Here is a 15,727-nt window from a genome sequence, read left to right as displayed (position 1 = left end):
AAAAAATACAAAAACCCCAGTCACTGGAATGCTGATGGGTGGATGGCTTTTGGTCCCGGTTGGTGCCACCAACCGGGACCAAAGGCCCACCCTGCCTGGGCTCGGCGCACCGGCCACGTGGAGGACCATCTGTCCCGGTTCGTGTTAGAACCGGGACTAAAGGGGGGAGGTATTAGTAATGACCCATTAGTCCCGGTTCGTGAACCGGGACTAAAGGGCCTTAAGAACCGGGACAAATGCCCCCTTTTCTACTAGTGTATTAGGCCCAGACTATTTGCACCCCTTCATCAATTGGATAGGTGTAGCGACAGTTGTTGCTTAGACGGTGGCTTTAATCTTGCTGTTGTATGGCTTTGTAAGGCCTTGTGAGAATAATTAATAAATTGGTTGTATGCATCGCCCAGATGCAGAGGCGGGGGGTCATCCTCCTTTTTTAAAAAATAAATAAATTGGCACCTATTCTGCCTACTCTCAAACAACAAACAGCAGTAAGTTTATCAACTACTCCACTAGTACGCACCAATTAAAAGCTAGCTAGATTGCAGCGCGCAGCACCATGGCGTTGCAATTACAGCAAACAATGGCCACCACGAGCACATGCTTCCGGACGTCGTGGCCGGCAACGGTGCGCTGCTCGGCGGCCGCTCGGCGGTCTGCCAACTACGCTCCCAGCTCCTGAGATTACGACTCCCTCCTCCAGCTCTCGCCCAACAATGGCGGACAGGCAGATCAAGTACACTTATCAGCTGAGCATATCATATTTTCTACCGGCAAATAGTACCTAAAGTACATGAAATGCTTATGGAAATTATTCCGTGCATGCATGGATGATGTCACAGGTCGATAAATTGAAGGCCGATGTGAGGGAGCGGCTGGTGGCGGCGAGCCGAGGCGGCCACCAAACTGCCATGCTCGGGCTTGTCGACACGGTGCAACGGCTCGGCATCGCCTACCATTTCGAAGAGGAGATCGCTGGTATCCTCAGGTCCGTCCACCAAAAGCCTCACCGGTGCAGCTGGGATGATGGTGATGTTGCTTCCGCAGCCTTGAGGTTCAGGTTGCTCAGGGACAGTGGTTTCCCTGTCTTCTTCCCTCCAGGTACCTTGTTAAATTTTGAAATGTGAAAAACGGACATTTGAACGATTTAACAGAGGAACCGAAAGAAACAGATTTTTATTGGAAATTAATCAATTGTATATCTACAGTAACAATATGTATATAGAATCGTTGAGAAATTTCAACTCTTTGCGTCTGACACAGATTTGTATGCTTAACTGATATAGTTCCATGGTAACGATATGTATATAGAATTTTGAAAAATCTAAAGCACGGGGCAGGCGACGTCAAGGGACTCCTCTCGCTCTATGAGGCTTCATACCTTGCGTTTGGAGGCGAGGAATCATTGGACAAGGCTAGAGCATTTTCTAAAAAAGCTCTCAGAGAGCACTTGTCATCCATGGATCACCACTTACGCCAAAGTGTGGTCCGTGCTTTGGACCTTCCATTGCACCGAAGGTCTCCTAGACTAGAAGCAAGATGGTTCATAGATCCCTACTCTAGAGATGAGAGCAATTCCGACCCGTTGCTCATTGGATTTGCAAAGGTGGACTTCAACAATGTGCAAAGTGTGAACCAGGAAGAACTCGCTAGATTGGCAAGGTAACTGAGCATGAAGAAACGTACATGTAAATTATCCCCCGTTAATTACTTCACATAGTTGATGGGCTGTGTGCTTCTTATGATGCACAATGTTGGAGATATATATCTCTTTTATTGTCTAGCAAAATTTTGATTGTAGTTACATTCTTACGTCAAATATTGCAAAATGAAAATTGATCTACTTAATTGTAGGTGGTGGAAGGGCACAGCCCTAAGTGAAAAACTGGGGTTCGCACGGATCGCCTCATGGAGTGCTTCCATTGCGCAAACGGAATTGTTTGGGGGCCAAACAATGGAGCATGTCGGGAAGTGCTTGCTAAAGTTGCTAATCTAATAGTTCTCTTGATGATGTTTATGATGTGTATGGAACTCTGGATGAACTCGCCCTCTTCACCCACGCCATTGGAAGGTAACCATATGAAACATTGCATTTCTTGTGATAGAGTAGCATGTGTAATATATAAAAGATACATAAGTTTGACATTAAATGGAGCATCTCTATTATTATTGTTAGATGGGAAGAAAGACCCAGTGAAATGCTCCCAGAATACATGCAAGTACTCTATTCCGTCATGTACAACACATCCGCCGAGGTGGCTGAAAATGTGTTTAAACAACATGGTTGCGACGCTCGTAATTTTCTTCAGGAAGCGGTATGTTCATATACACAATTAACTTCCTATTACGAAATAGATAGTTTTACTAAAGAACCATAACAAATTATACATGATTTCGTAGTGGCGAGACATGGCAGAGTCTTTCCTGGTGGAGGCAAAGTGGCACCATGGAAACCAGAGACCAACACTGCATGAGTATCTTGACAATGGATCAATTTCGTCCTCTGCTCCACTGTTGCTGCAACATGTGTTTCCCCTGCTCCACGTGGAAGAAAAGCTTACCCCAATGTTACTCGCTAAAGTTGGAAGCTACCCCAAATTAGTTCAGTCTGCGTCCTTAGTTCTTTGCCTCTGCAACGACTCTGCAACCCACTCTGTAATCACGATATATCCGACTTTTTTGTAGTCTCTTGATTTCATCACCAAAATTGAATCTTTATATGAGATATCTCATGATATTTAATAGGCGGAGCTGGACCGAGGGGATGCACCATCGTCAATATCTATTCACATGTCGGAGAACAGCTCCAATGAGCAAGAGTCTCGCGAATCCATGGAAGATCTTACCATGGAAGCTTGGAAGTCGATTAACGAAGATGCATTCAAACACTGCCGATTTTCTAGATATTTTGCCAAGACTTGCGTGAATTTGGCTCGAATCTCACATTGTATTTACCAAGGTGGGGATGGTTTCGGTGCGCCGGATGATCAGAAGAAAAGGCAAATCAGAGAGTTGTACTTTGACTCTTTCATGACTAAGAAACATTAAGCGATGGGAGCCCTAAATGATTGATAAGTGTCTAATTTCTATGAGTGCATAAAATAATTTAGAATCTATCTTTGAAAGATGTTATCTGTAGGTATTCTGATTTGTTGGTCATGAAGTATCGAGTTTACTTTGCTCCATAACAAGATGTGACCGATTGTTAGGAATTTTCAGGAATCATAAAGTTTAAAAGTGATGTACTTAACACTCAAGGCATGAGCAATGGAAGCACCCAAATGGTGCTCCCCCATCTTCTAGATAGATATAAAAGTTCTGGGGTTGTCATTTTCATTTTTCTTCACCCAAAGGAGGCAGCATAAGGTGACCTCATGAGTGGACCCCAACCCAATTATTTGCTCTGCATTTGCTTTTTCCTCTACCCAGGGCATACCTCTCTCTCTCTCTCTCTCTCTCTCTCTCTCTCTCTCTCTCTCTCTCTCTCTCTCCCTCTCTCTCGCTCGCTCCCTCTCTCTCTCTTCCCCTTTTCCCCTCTCTCTCCTCTTTCTTCTTGCTTCTTACATGGAGCGCTTGCCTCCTCTACAAGAGCCCGTTTGCTTTGCGGAGCGCCCGATTTAACTCCACCATGGCATTCGATCCTATGTAAAACATGGGCACTAGGTCTGGGGCAGATCATTGGCCATGCCCTTGTGTAACCTTGCTTCAAAAATAAGGTAATGTGACTAGTAAAAAACAAAGTGGTGTGTAATTTGTCTTGTATAAACCCTCCTAATCAATACGAGCCATATTCTTTTTTATGCATAGTGTTGGAGAACACAAAATGGTTCGGCAAGAGAGAGAAATAAAAGCTTTTTAGAGTTGAGGCCTAGATCAAGGGTAACAAACACCATTTCATCCAGAAACATCTCAGAGCATGGGATTTTACATCACCAGCTGTTAGAATACTTGAGCTACACAGGTCAATCCTTGAGTTGAGGGTTGTTGTGGCTTGCGTATAAATTTGAACAGAAGCGTCCATCACTGAACTTAAACTGGCAGTGTCTAAAATTCAGCATCAACCTCAACAATTAAGTATCTTCCAGCATCTAGGCACAACCTTGCAATAATATACTGCTATATTTCTAAAGAGATAAGTGCAGTTTCGTTCCTCGACTTATAGAGAACCGTGGCTTTGGTCCTTGAACTTTTTTTGGTACAACATTCGTCCCACAATATTAATACCAGGTATAGTTAGTACTTGGCAGCCCTATTCGACATTCAAACTCGGTTTTGACATATATTTTTTTGCAAAAACCCAAGTTTTGACCTTATGTGCACTAGTAGAAAACGGGACATTAGTCCTGGTTCCAGAGGGTCTTTAGTTCTAGTTGTGCAACTGGGACTAAGACTTCGGGACTAAAGGCCCCACCTTTTAGTCTCGGTCGTGTTACAAACCGGGAATAAAGGGGGTTCACGTGGCCGCTGCGCAGCGCTCGGGCAGGAGGGCCTTTAGTCCCGGTTGGTAACACCAATCGGGACTAAAGAGCCCCACACGTTTTTTAAGGGGTTTTGAGGGGTTTATGGTTTTGGAGGGGTTTAGGGGTTTTATTTTGTGTTTCCTTTTTTTTGTTAGTACCGAACCTAGAACTAAAGGCCTATTTTCTACTAGTGTCTGCGCGTCGGCCACCTCTATGTCTTGCCCGTGAGGCCACCCCGCGCCACCCTCGTGTGTCTCTACCCTTCTGCTACCTTGACCTCTTCCTCCCAGCCCCTCTCTGTCGCACCCCAGCGCCGATAGTTGGCTCGGCGGACACTGCCACGGCGAAGCAGAGTGCACAGTGCACAGTTTTGTGTTTTCTATTCAACTCGACGCTAGATACTAATAGCAATGAAGGAACCATTACATAATATCATCATGAATATAGAGAAGTGACCTCTTTCTCTGTGCTTGATCGAAAACAAGTTTTTGTATATATATTCGACGCTACTACATATAGTACACATTCTTGCATATATACAATATAATATATCTTACCATCCCCTAATATCTGATTACCAAAATCCGCTATCAATTGCTGATGGTATTCTCCGGTTGGTGATATGACCTCATCAAGAAAGAATCCTGCCAATTCCTGTTGAATTTCTCATATGCGATCCTTTGGTAGGAGTTGGTCCCACTTTCGTTCGATCTAATTTGAAGAAGGGGGTCAATATGAAACTCAACACAATTGATAGTAATAAAATAAAATTGTGAATATTATTTACGTACTTCAAGTTTTCCTAAAAATATGCCCATCTCGCAGGTCGTCTGGCGAATGAACTCGCAAACTTAGTATCCACATAAGTTATTCCCGTCTCCCTGCCTCGGGCACAATATGATAATAGAGTTCAATCAAAATAATAATCAAGCATGATAATGATATTGAAACTAGAATCAGAGAGATGCGCGGACCTAGCTAGTACTACTTTCATTGAGTTATTCAAATCACAGCTCCTCTTTTAATTCACCCCTATCCTTCTTGGTGAACTGTTTCCAAATCATGCCCGACAAAGAAAATGAATATATAAAGGAGTTACTAAATAAATGATATCAGGAAATGAACAAAAGTTGCCAATATAGTGCGATAATGATTGAAATTACCTCTGGAGCATTTTCTGCAGGTCGCCCACATCTCCATGTCTTTGCGTTTCGAGTCCATGACAAGGACTATTCCTGCGTCAAATTGAATGACTAGCAGAATAAAGTGGAACCTGCGCATGCATAAATCATCAATTACACTTAACATTGAGTAATTAGCGAAACAGAATGTGTAAAATACAATATAACACTCATTTGAAGTTGTAAGGAAAAAATATTTCCCTTTTGATTTGTTGTTCAATTAACGCCCTTAGCAAGATCTTCTCTATATCCTCAGCGTTCTTTTCTACCGTCACTTCATAAACAATATTTGGGTTAATGAACCCAATGTCATAGATTTGTCCTCTTTTACATTAGAGGATCTTCTTTCTGCATAATATATATAGTGAGAATAACCATACATGCAATGAACGAGCTGAGCTAGAAACTTAATTACAGAAATGATACTTACAGACAAGAGAAACTGAAGATACGTTTGTGGATGGTGTGTTGAAGTAATGATCATCTTTAACTCCCACAATGAGATAGTTGGTCCAATCCTTTGAGGCTTCAGTTGTACCACTGATGCAATCTTCGCATCTGTGTTGATAGAAGTCGAACCTCCTCAGGTTTGATGAGAGGCTCCTCGTACTTGTATCTATATGCTAACTCAACCATGGGGAACTCTACCTGCTCGCCTACGTATTGACCAAGAGTGAAACCAATACCATGGCCCGCTGCCTCCGCATCATAATTGGTATCTGTAAACAGGTTGAGAGGGCGGAGCTATTGGTTTGTCTGTTTGCCGAGATGGGGAATTGTTTTCCCACTTGCACTACTACTTCCCAAACGCATTTGTTCTCTATATAACTTAACAATCGAGCGGTCATAGTCTGATAGCGGGGGCGGCGGCGGTGGTCGCGTAAGGTTTTTCACACAACGCTTCACTTTTCTCGGATATATTTTCTTCTTTTTCTTGCATGGTGTCGGTGCAAGCTGGCGTTTCACGTCGGCATCCACAACCTTCTTGGTTTCCTCACCGGTTAGATCGTATGGTAACTTGGGAGCCTCCTTGACGCTGGAACCTGCTCTGGGTTTCTTCTCTGTTGTACTACTAGCCACCGAAGCGGCGGTTCTCTTCTGCACGTGGGGCTGAGGCGGCATAGTCCGCTGACGCGGTGGAGTCTGCTGTGGGGCCTCCTCCGGCAGAGTCTGCTGACATAGCGGAGACAGCTGAGGCGGCGGAGTCTGCTAAGGCGGCTGAGTCTGCTGACGCTGAGCTGGATTGCTACTGTGAGGAGTCTGCTGAGGGGCCTCCTCGGGCAGAGTCTGCAGATGCGGCGTCCAATGTGGAAGCATGATGTGTTCCTTTTTCCATAGAATGGCAACCCTCAAGGCATCTGCCAGTGCAGTCTCCCATTCACCTATAGGGAAGTCAAGCTCCAGCTGCTCAAATCCCTTGATAACTTCATCCACCCCTACAACGGCATACCCATCTGGAACCTGAGAGCAATGGTGAGTTGCATTAGGTCCAGGAGGTAAGACATAGCCGACAACCACCTTCACGGATCTGTTCATGCATTTCGCATGTAGCTCACAAATTTCCATCTCCGTGATATCATCCACAGGGTAGCGAGGAGCCGTGATATCATCTGTGGGCCAAACTAGCTCCGTGGAAGCCACGCCGCTTTTCCTCTGAGATGGTGGGCCAGCAACAATATCGAATGCAGGATCAGATGGGCCGGTGGTACCTCGCTGGCAAGTGCATCTATTAGCTGCTGCTGCAACTCTAATTTTTCTCCTACCTTCTGCAGTCGGTCTGCTTCCTGTTTCTTCCGGTCTGCTTCATCTTTCTTCTTATATAGCTAACACTGTTGTCGGGAAACCCAACCTTCCACAGAACGAAGCCCGATGTGCCTCTTGTTCGTCCACTGTGTTCAGGATTCTGGAGAGCGCGTGTCAACTCGTCGTTCTCTTTGACGGGAATGAACTTCTCGTCTTGCACGTCCTTTGTTGCAGTTTGAAGGGCTTTGAGGGGTGTTGCAAATTGCTCTGTTGTATAAATACACTTCCCTGTTTCTGGGTTCAACTTTCCCCCATGCCCGTAGAACCAAGTCCTTGCCCATTCGATCCAGTGCAATGGCTCTGGTTTGACCCCTTTAGCAATCAGGTCATCCTCCATTTTCTCTCACTTAGGCCTGGCAACCTTGTAGCCACCTGACCCCGTAACATGCTGATAGTCTTTCTTTGCAGCAATTATCTTATTTCTTTCTGACCTTTTCTTAGCTTCATCTGATTTCTTGTACTTCACAAATACGTCCCAGTGATCTTTTAACTCCTCATGTGCTCCGGTGAATGTTGGAGTCTTGTCTTTCTAGACATGGTCTAGATTCAATCATTTCTTCCAGTTGCAGAATTGTTCGGCCATCTTCTTAAGAACCAGCGACTTGACTTTTCCCTCTATAAATGGGTTATTTGGATCCACCTCTGGCGGTAGGGTGAAATTTATCATGAAGGTATTCCAAAGAATTTATTTGGATCTATCATCGACATAAGTAACATCGTCCGCCTTTGGCTTATTCCATTCTTGAATGGAGATTGGGACACTGTCCCTAACAACAACTACACACTGACTTTGAAATGTATCTTCGCTCCGCTTGGGAGCACTCGGCTTACCATGTGCATCGACTTCTTTGATGTTGAACCTTTCATTATCGCACAACCTTTTTTTCAGGCCTCGTTTCTTTGTCAAAGATTTGCTCGATCCAGAGGGCTAAAAGAAAAAAGAAGCGTTAATATATGTATATACAAATCGATTAATGCATATAGTCAGCAGAGGCTTAATTAATATACCTCACTCGACAATGTAGTCGTGATGGTTCCAACACCGGAGCCGTCATCTTCTCGCTCCATTCTCTCACCGGAGACGTCAACTCCCTTACCGGAGTCATTCAGATAATTGTGAGGTGATATCACCATCTCCGTCGCGTATTATTTGCTCCAACATGTTTTCTTGTTCTTCGCCTCTGGCGTGTTCCAGATCCATAGTTTCTGCAATCACTTGCAAGTTATTTCATATGCATGTTATAGAGTTTTAATACTCTGGACAGAACAACAATTTTATTTATTTTAACATGTATGATGATGGCAAAACATAATCTACAAGATCGAAACAAATGCATATAAAGAACGTCTCGATCAGAGTTATGGTTCTACCAAAACGAAACGGTGGGGACTCTTCACCGGCGATCGTCGGGAACTCCTCCGGCGATCGTCGGGACTCCTCCGGCAACCCAAAATATCAGGAACGAAACAATGAGGACTCCTCAACGGCGATCGTCGGGGACTCCTCTGGCGATCGGTGGGGACTCGTCACCTGCGATCGTCGAGGAATCCTCCGCCGATGATCGTCTGGGACTCCTCCGGCGATCATTGGGGACTCGTCACCGGCTATCATCACAGACTCCTCACCGGCGATCGTCATGGAAGACTCCTCCGACAATCAGGGGCTCCTCACATACTAAGCATACATATACATCTTCATACATACATATGTACATACATACATACATACATTTACATACATACATAGGACAGAAAAAACGATGAATAAATTAATAAACAAATAAGTATGGGTAATTGATTAATAAACAAAAAGATGAACATCATTAAGAAACAAAAAAGATGAACAAATTTCTCTGTTCTTGATCAATTTTTTTTCTGTCTAGACAATGCATCGGTGGCGGCGGCTGCTACGTCTTGAGCTTGTGTTGGTTTTCCTCGAAGAGGAGAGAGTGATGCAGCACAGTAGCATAAGTATTTCCCTCAGTTTTTGAGAACCAAGGTATCAATCCAGTAGGAGGCTTCTGAACAAGTCCCACGAACCTACACAAACAAACAAAGAACTCGCAACCAACGCGATAAAGGGGTTGTCAATCCCTTAATGGCCACTAGCGAAAGTGAGATCTGATAGAGATAGTATGATAAGATAAATATATTTTTGGTATTTTATAGTATAGGTGCAGAAAATAAAGATACAAATAAAAGTAAATTGAAAGCAAATATGATAAGAGATAGACCCGGGGGCCATAGGTTTCACTAGTGGCCTCTCTCGAGAGCATAAGTATTACGGTGGGTGAACAAATTACTGTCGAGGAATTGATAGAAAAGCGAATAATTATGACGTTATCATGATCATGTATATAGGCATCACATCCAAAACAAGTAGACCGACTCCTGCCTGCATCTACTACTATTACTCCACACATCGACCGCTATCCAGCATGCATCTAGAGTATTAAGTTCATAAGAACAGAGTAACGCATTAAGCAAGATGACATGATGTAGAGGGATAAACTCAAGCAATATGATATAAACCCCATCTTTTTATCCTCGATGGAAACAATACAATACGTGTCTTGCAACCCTTTCTGTCACTGGGTAAGAACACCGCAAGATTGAACCCAAAGCTAAGTACTTCTCCCATGGCAAGAAAGATCAATCTAGTAGGCCAAACCAAACCGATAATTCAAAGAGACTTGCAAAGATAACTCAATCATATAAAAGAATTCAGAGAAGATTCAATTATTATCCATAAATAAATCTGATCATAAACCCACAATTCATCGGATCTCGACAAACACACCGCAAAAAGAGATTACATCGAATAGATCTCCACAAGAGAGGGGGATAACATTGTATTGAGATCCAAAAAGAGAGAAGAAGCCATCTAGCTAATAACTATGGACCCGTAGGTCTGTGGTAAACTACTCACAACTCATTGGAGGGGCAAGGATGTTGATGTAGAAGCCCTCCGTGGTGGATCCCCCCCCCCCTCCAACAGAACGCCGACGATGGCTCCAATATGGGATCTCGCGGATACAGAAGGTTACGATGGTTGAAATTGTGTTTCAGGTGGCTCCTGGATGTTTTCGGGGTACGTAGACTTATATAGGAGGAAGAAGTGCGTCGGTGGACGCCCGAGGGGCCCACGAGACAGGGGCGCACCCTATAGGGGGGGCGCCCTCCTATCTCGTGGAGGCTCTGGCTGCTTCTTGACTTGCACTCCAAGTCCTCTGGATCACGTTCGTTCCAAAAATAACGCTCCCGAAGGTTTCATTCCGTTTGGACTCCGTTTGATATTCCTTTTCTTCGAAACACTGAAATTGGCAAAAAAACAGCAATACGGGTTGGGCCTCCGGTTAGTAGGCTAGTCCCAAAAATGATATAAATGTGTAAAATAAAGCCCATAAGCATCCAAAAGAGGTAATATAATAGCATGGAACAATCAAAAATTATAGATACGTTGGAGACGTATCAAGCATCCCCAAGCTTAATTCCTGCTCGTCCTCGAGTAGGTAAATGATAAAAAAAGAATTTTTTATGTGGAATGTTACCTAGCATAATTCTCAATGTATTTTTCTTTAATGTGCATGAATGTTTAGATCCAAATGACTCAAGCACTACTAGGAAAAGGGCTATAGATGGAATTGACACTAATGGCGCACCAGACATGTGGTGCGCCATTAGTATATACTAATGGCGCACCACACCCTGATGCGCCATTAGTGTTGAAACTACTAATGGCGCACCCTGCTCACGGTGCGCCATTAGTACCAAATTTTTTTTTGAACTAGTGCGCCTGTCCAAACATACTAATGGCGCATCCTCTGGTGGTGCGCCATTACTAGTTGTAACTAGTAATGGCGCACCGGCCGGAAGGTGCGCCACTAATGTTATTTTTTTATTATTGTTTTTATTCCTTTTTTTACAAAAGTACTAATGGCGCACCATCAGGGGGTGCGCCATTAGTAACCTGGATTACTAATGGCGCATTTGTTGCTGGTGCGCCATTAGTAAGTGGGCAGCAACAAGATATTTTGGACAGCCTCTCCTCCCACACTCACTTTCTCCCCACTTCATTCTCTCCACCGCCTCCTCCTTGTCTCGGGTGCCTCCTCTTTTTCACCTCATTTCCACCATAGATTCATTCAAATTAAGTGGTTAAGTTACCTTGTTTTGCTAGGTAAGTAAGGGGGGGGAAGCTATATTTATGTTGTTCTCCCTACAACAATGTGCACATGCACTTTTTATGGCCTAGCTAGATCTATGTATGTTCGTGGTGTTGCATATGTGTTTGTGTTTGGAGGTGTACCGGTATTTGAAATGCGATAGTTGCCAATATTTTGCCGGAATGTTGATTCATTTCCGTTTCGGCGAGAATTTTGGCATTAAGCATTCTTTTTGGTCCTATTTTTAGGGAAAGTCATGCCAAATTTTTTTCTTGGTTCTAAAATATCGTTTTGCTCTACCCCGCAGGCGACCATGGTCCGCACGATGACCGAAGGCATCGTGAATAGGTTTTTGAGGTCCGCAAAGGCCGAGATGCTTCAAAAGAACGAGACGGAGATAAGATGTCCGTGTCGAAGATGCAAGCTGAATAGCCTTATTGCGGACCCGGATTCCGGGCAGGTGCGGGACCACCTGCTCTTGTGTGGTTGCATGGATGGCTATCGGTGGCAAGGTGATGAAGATGACTATGAAGTCGTCCATGGGGGCCGGGCAAGAAATGAGGAAGGGCAACAAGACAACCACCGCGGCTCGGGGGGGCGAGAAGACGAAGAATCCCCAGGAGATGATCACGACGGTGATGCTGTACACAGTCATCATGTAGAAGATGCAGGACATGATGATGATGCCGGCGGAGCAGACGACGCTGGACCATCGATGGGCTGGGTGCAGGACCCTCATATTCAAGAGCTGCTTCTCAAGCAGACGAATAACGCAGGAGCTGCCGCCCGAGAGAAAGCCAAGATGGATCAACTTGAGTTAGACGCGGTTACTCCATTGTATGAAGGATGCAGGCCCGAGGATACCCGCCTGAAAGTAACGCTCATGGCTCTGGAGATGAAGGTAAAACACAAAATGACCGACGCATGCTTCGACGAGAACATGTCATTCTGGCACGAACGTCTTCCCAAGGGGAACAAGTGCCCGACTAGTTTGGAGGAGGCAAAGAAAATCGTGTGTCCTCTGGATTTACCGCACGTGAAATACCATGTGTGCATGAATAATTGCATCATTTATCGGGATGAGCACGCGGAGTCTACCATATGTCCGGTGTGCGGTGTCACTCGATACAAGAAGAGGAAGAAAGCTCCTCGAAAAGTGGTGTGGTACTTTCCGATCACTCCTCGTCTGCAGCGGTATTTCGCGGACCCTAAGGTAGCAAAGCTCCTGCGTTGGCACGCGGATAGGGAGGAGAAGAAGCGAGAAGATGACGCAAATGATCCGGAGATAGATAAAAAAGACAAGATGCTGAGTCACCCTAAGGATGCGAGCCAGTGGCAAGCGTTGAACTTCGAATACCCAGAATTTGGGAACGATCCAAGGAACATCATGCTGGGCACGAGCACCAATGGAGTCAATCCATTTGGCAGCCAGAGAAGCACACATAGCACCTGGCCTGTGTTCGTGTGGATGTACAACCTTCCCCCTGGTTGTGCATGAAGAGGAAGTACATTCACATGAGTATGCTAATTGAAGGGCCGAAACAACCAGGGAACGACATCAATCTGTATCTGGGGCTGCTGAAAGAGGAGATTGACACGCTGTGGAAAACGCCAGCCAATACGTGGGACGCCGCAGAGAAAGAATATTTCCCTATGAGAGCCGCACTGCTCACGACGGTGCACGACTATCTCGGTTACGGATATCTTGCGGGGCAGGTAGTCCACGGATTTTCTGGATGCGTAAGGTGCATGGATGACACAACGTATCGCCAGCTAGATAGAGATCCCGGGTCTTCGAAAACCGTGTTCATGGGACATCGAAGGTGGCTTCGCGACGATGACCCGTGGAGGAAACGCAAGGATCTGTTCGATGGTGAAACCGAACCCCGAAAACGCCCGTGTACGAGGAGCGGCGAGGAAATAGACAAGCTGTTGAAAAATTGGAAAGACTGCCCACTGCCGGGAAAGAAGCAAAAGGCGCCAGAGCCGCTGCTGAAGGTATGGAAAACGAGGTCTGTTTTCTGGGACTTGCCGTACTGGAAGATCCACCGTGTGCCTCACAGCCTTGATGTCATGCATATCACGAAGAACGTGTGAGAGAGTCTGCTTGGTACCCTGCTCAACATGCCAGAGAGGACCAAAGATGGGCCGAAAGCAAGGGCAGACTTGAAATCAATGGGCATCAGGCAGGAGCTTCACGCTATATATGATGATGATGATGATGATGATGATGATGAGGCGAAGCAGGACACAGAAAGTCGTCTCAAAGGCAAAAAGGCCAAGAAGACCGGAAATGACTACCCTCCCGCGTGCTTCACTCTAAGTCAGGAGGAGATCGAGCAGTTTTTCACCTGCCTCCTAGGAGTAAAACTTCCTTACGGTTACGCGGGGAAGATAAGCAGATACCTAGACCCAGCGAAGCAGAAGTTCAGCGGGATGAAGTCTCACGACTGTCACGTGCTGATGATGCAGATACTTCCAGTTGCAATCCGTGGGATCATGGACGCGCACGTCCGTGAAACGCTATTTGGCCTATGCAACTTCTTCGACGTCATCTCTCGGAAGTCGATTGGCGTGAGGCAACTCAGAAGGCTACAGGAAGAGATCGTGGTGATACTATGCGAGCTTGAGATGTACTTCCCGCCTGCATTCTTCGACGTTATGGTGCATCTGCTGGTCCATATAGTGGAGGATATCATCCAACTCGGGCCGACGTTCCTGCACAGCATGATGCCATTCGAAAGGATGAATGGTGTCATCAAAGGATACGTTCGCAACATGTCACGTCCAGAGGGAAGCATAGCCAGGGGCTTTCTGACCGAAGAGTGCATCTCCTACTGCACGAATTATCTAGGCATCGAGAACCCCGTTGGTCTGCCCGTCAACAGGCACCTCGGCAGGCTCACTGGATGGGGTCACCGTGAGGGTCGCCGCGAAATGCATGTCGACTTCGAGGGTCGACTCGCCGACTTTGAAAGAGCAAACCTAGTCGCGCTACAACACATAGACGTGGTCGATCCTTGGGTGGTAGAGCACAAAACCTTTATTAAGAAGACGTACAATGACCGAGGCCAACAGAGGACGGACGGAGATATACTCAAAGAGCACAACTCATGTTTCACGCGTTGGTTCAAGCAGAAGCTTCTGTCGTACCCTTTACATGAGGATTCTTCCGCGGAAGAACAACTCATATTCGCCTTGTCACAGGGCGCCGAGCACAACCTGATGACCTATGAGGCGTACGATATCAACGGCTACACATTCTACACCGAGGCCAAGTTCATGAAGAGCGATGGTTATCAGAACTCCGGGGTAACGATGGAATCCTACACCGGTAACGACAAGGACAGATACTACGGAAGGATCGAGGAGATCTGGGAGATGAGCTACGCTGGAGAGAAGGTCCCGATGTTCCGTGTCAGATGGGCCAAGAACGTCATAAAAGAAGACCGATATTTCACCACCATGGTTATACCCGAAGCCAAATCCAAGACCGCGGGCGCAAACGTCACCGCGAAAAATGAGCCATGGGTACTGGCTTCCCAAGTGGACCAATGCTTCTTCATTACCGACCCGACAAAGCCCAGTCGTGTTGTCGTGAGGAGAGGCAAAAGGAAGATCATCGGAATGGATGGAGTAGCCAATGAGCAAGACTTCGACAAGTACGGCGACCCGAGGATCGAACATGACGACGATGATGAAGTAGCAGCATACACCACAAGAAGAAGCAGGACCACCCTACCTAAAGGACGTCCGTTCCATAGAAGAACTCCATTTGCGAAAAAGAAGGGCAAGAAGATTGTTAACAGATAGCTAGCTAAGATCGATTGTATTTAAATCGTAGCCTTCATTTCTCGATTGTATTTCATGGGCACTTTTTGAACTATCATGAATATTTTTAAATTTCATGGACACTTGATCTCGATCCCCCTCCATCTCGATCGCTATCCCACCTCGCCAGATCCGGTCCCCCTCGCCGCCGAGCACCCCCCGGTCCACCGGCCGCCGCCGCCGACCCCCCGCACCCTCGATTCCCCTACTCAACCGCCGCCGCTGACACCCCGCACCCCTCCCCTACTCAACCGCCGCCACCAACCCCCCGCACCCTCCCCCGCTCCAC

At 45.9% G+C, this 15,727-nt stretch overlaps 1 pseudogene; it reads left to right on the top strand.

Annotated features, from left to right (window-relative positions):
- Window positions 1–556: 556 nt before the first annotated feature.
- On the top strand, window positions 557–3,045 carry LOC123038764 (alpha-terpineol synthase, chloroplastic-like; annotated as a pseudogene).
- The last annotated feature ends 12,682 nt before the right edge of the window (window positions 3,046–15,727 follow it).

Source organism: Triticum aestivum, chromosome 2B (genome assembly GCF_018294505.1).
Source record: "Triticum aestivum cultivar Chinese Spring chromosome 2B, IWGSC CS RefSeq v2.1, whole genome shotgun sequence".
Taxonomy (NCBI): domain Eukaryota; kingdom Viridiplantae; phylum Streptophyta; class Magnoliopsida; order Poales; family Poaceae; genus Triticum; species Triticum aestivum.
The sequence above is the reverse complement of the archived record's forward strand: the minus strand, read 5'-3'. Positions and strand labels throughout refer to the sequence as shown.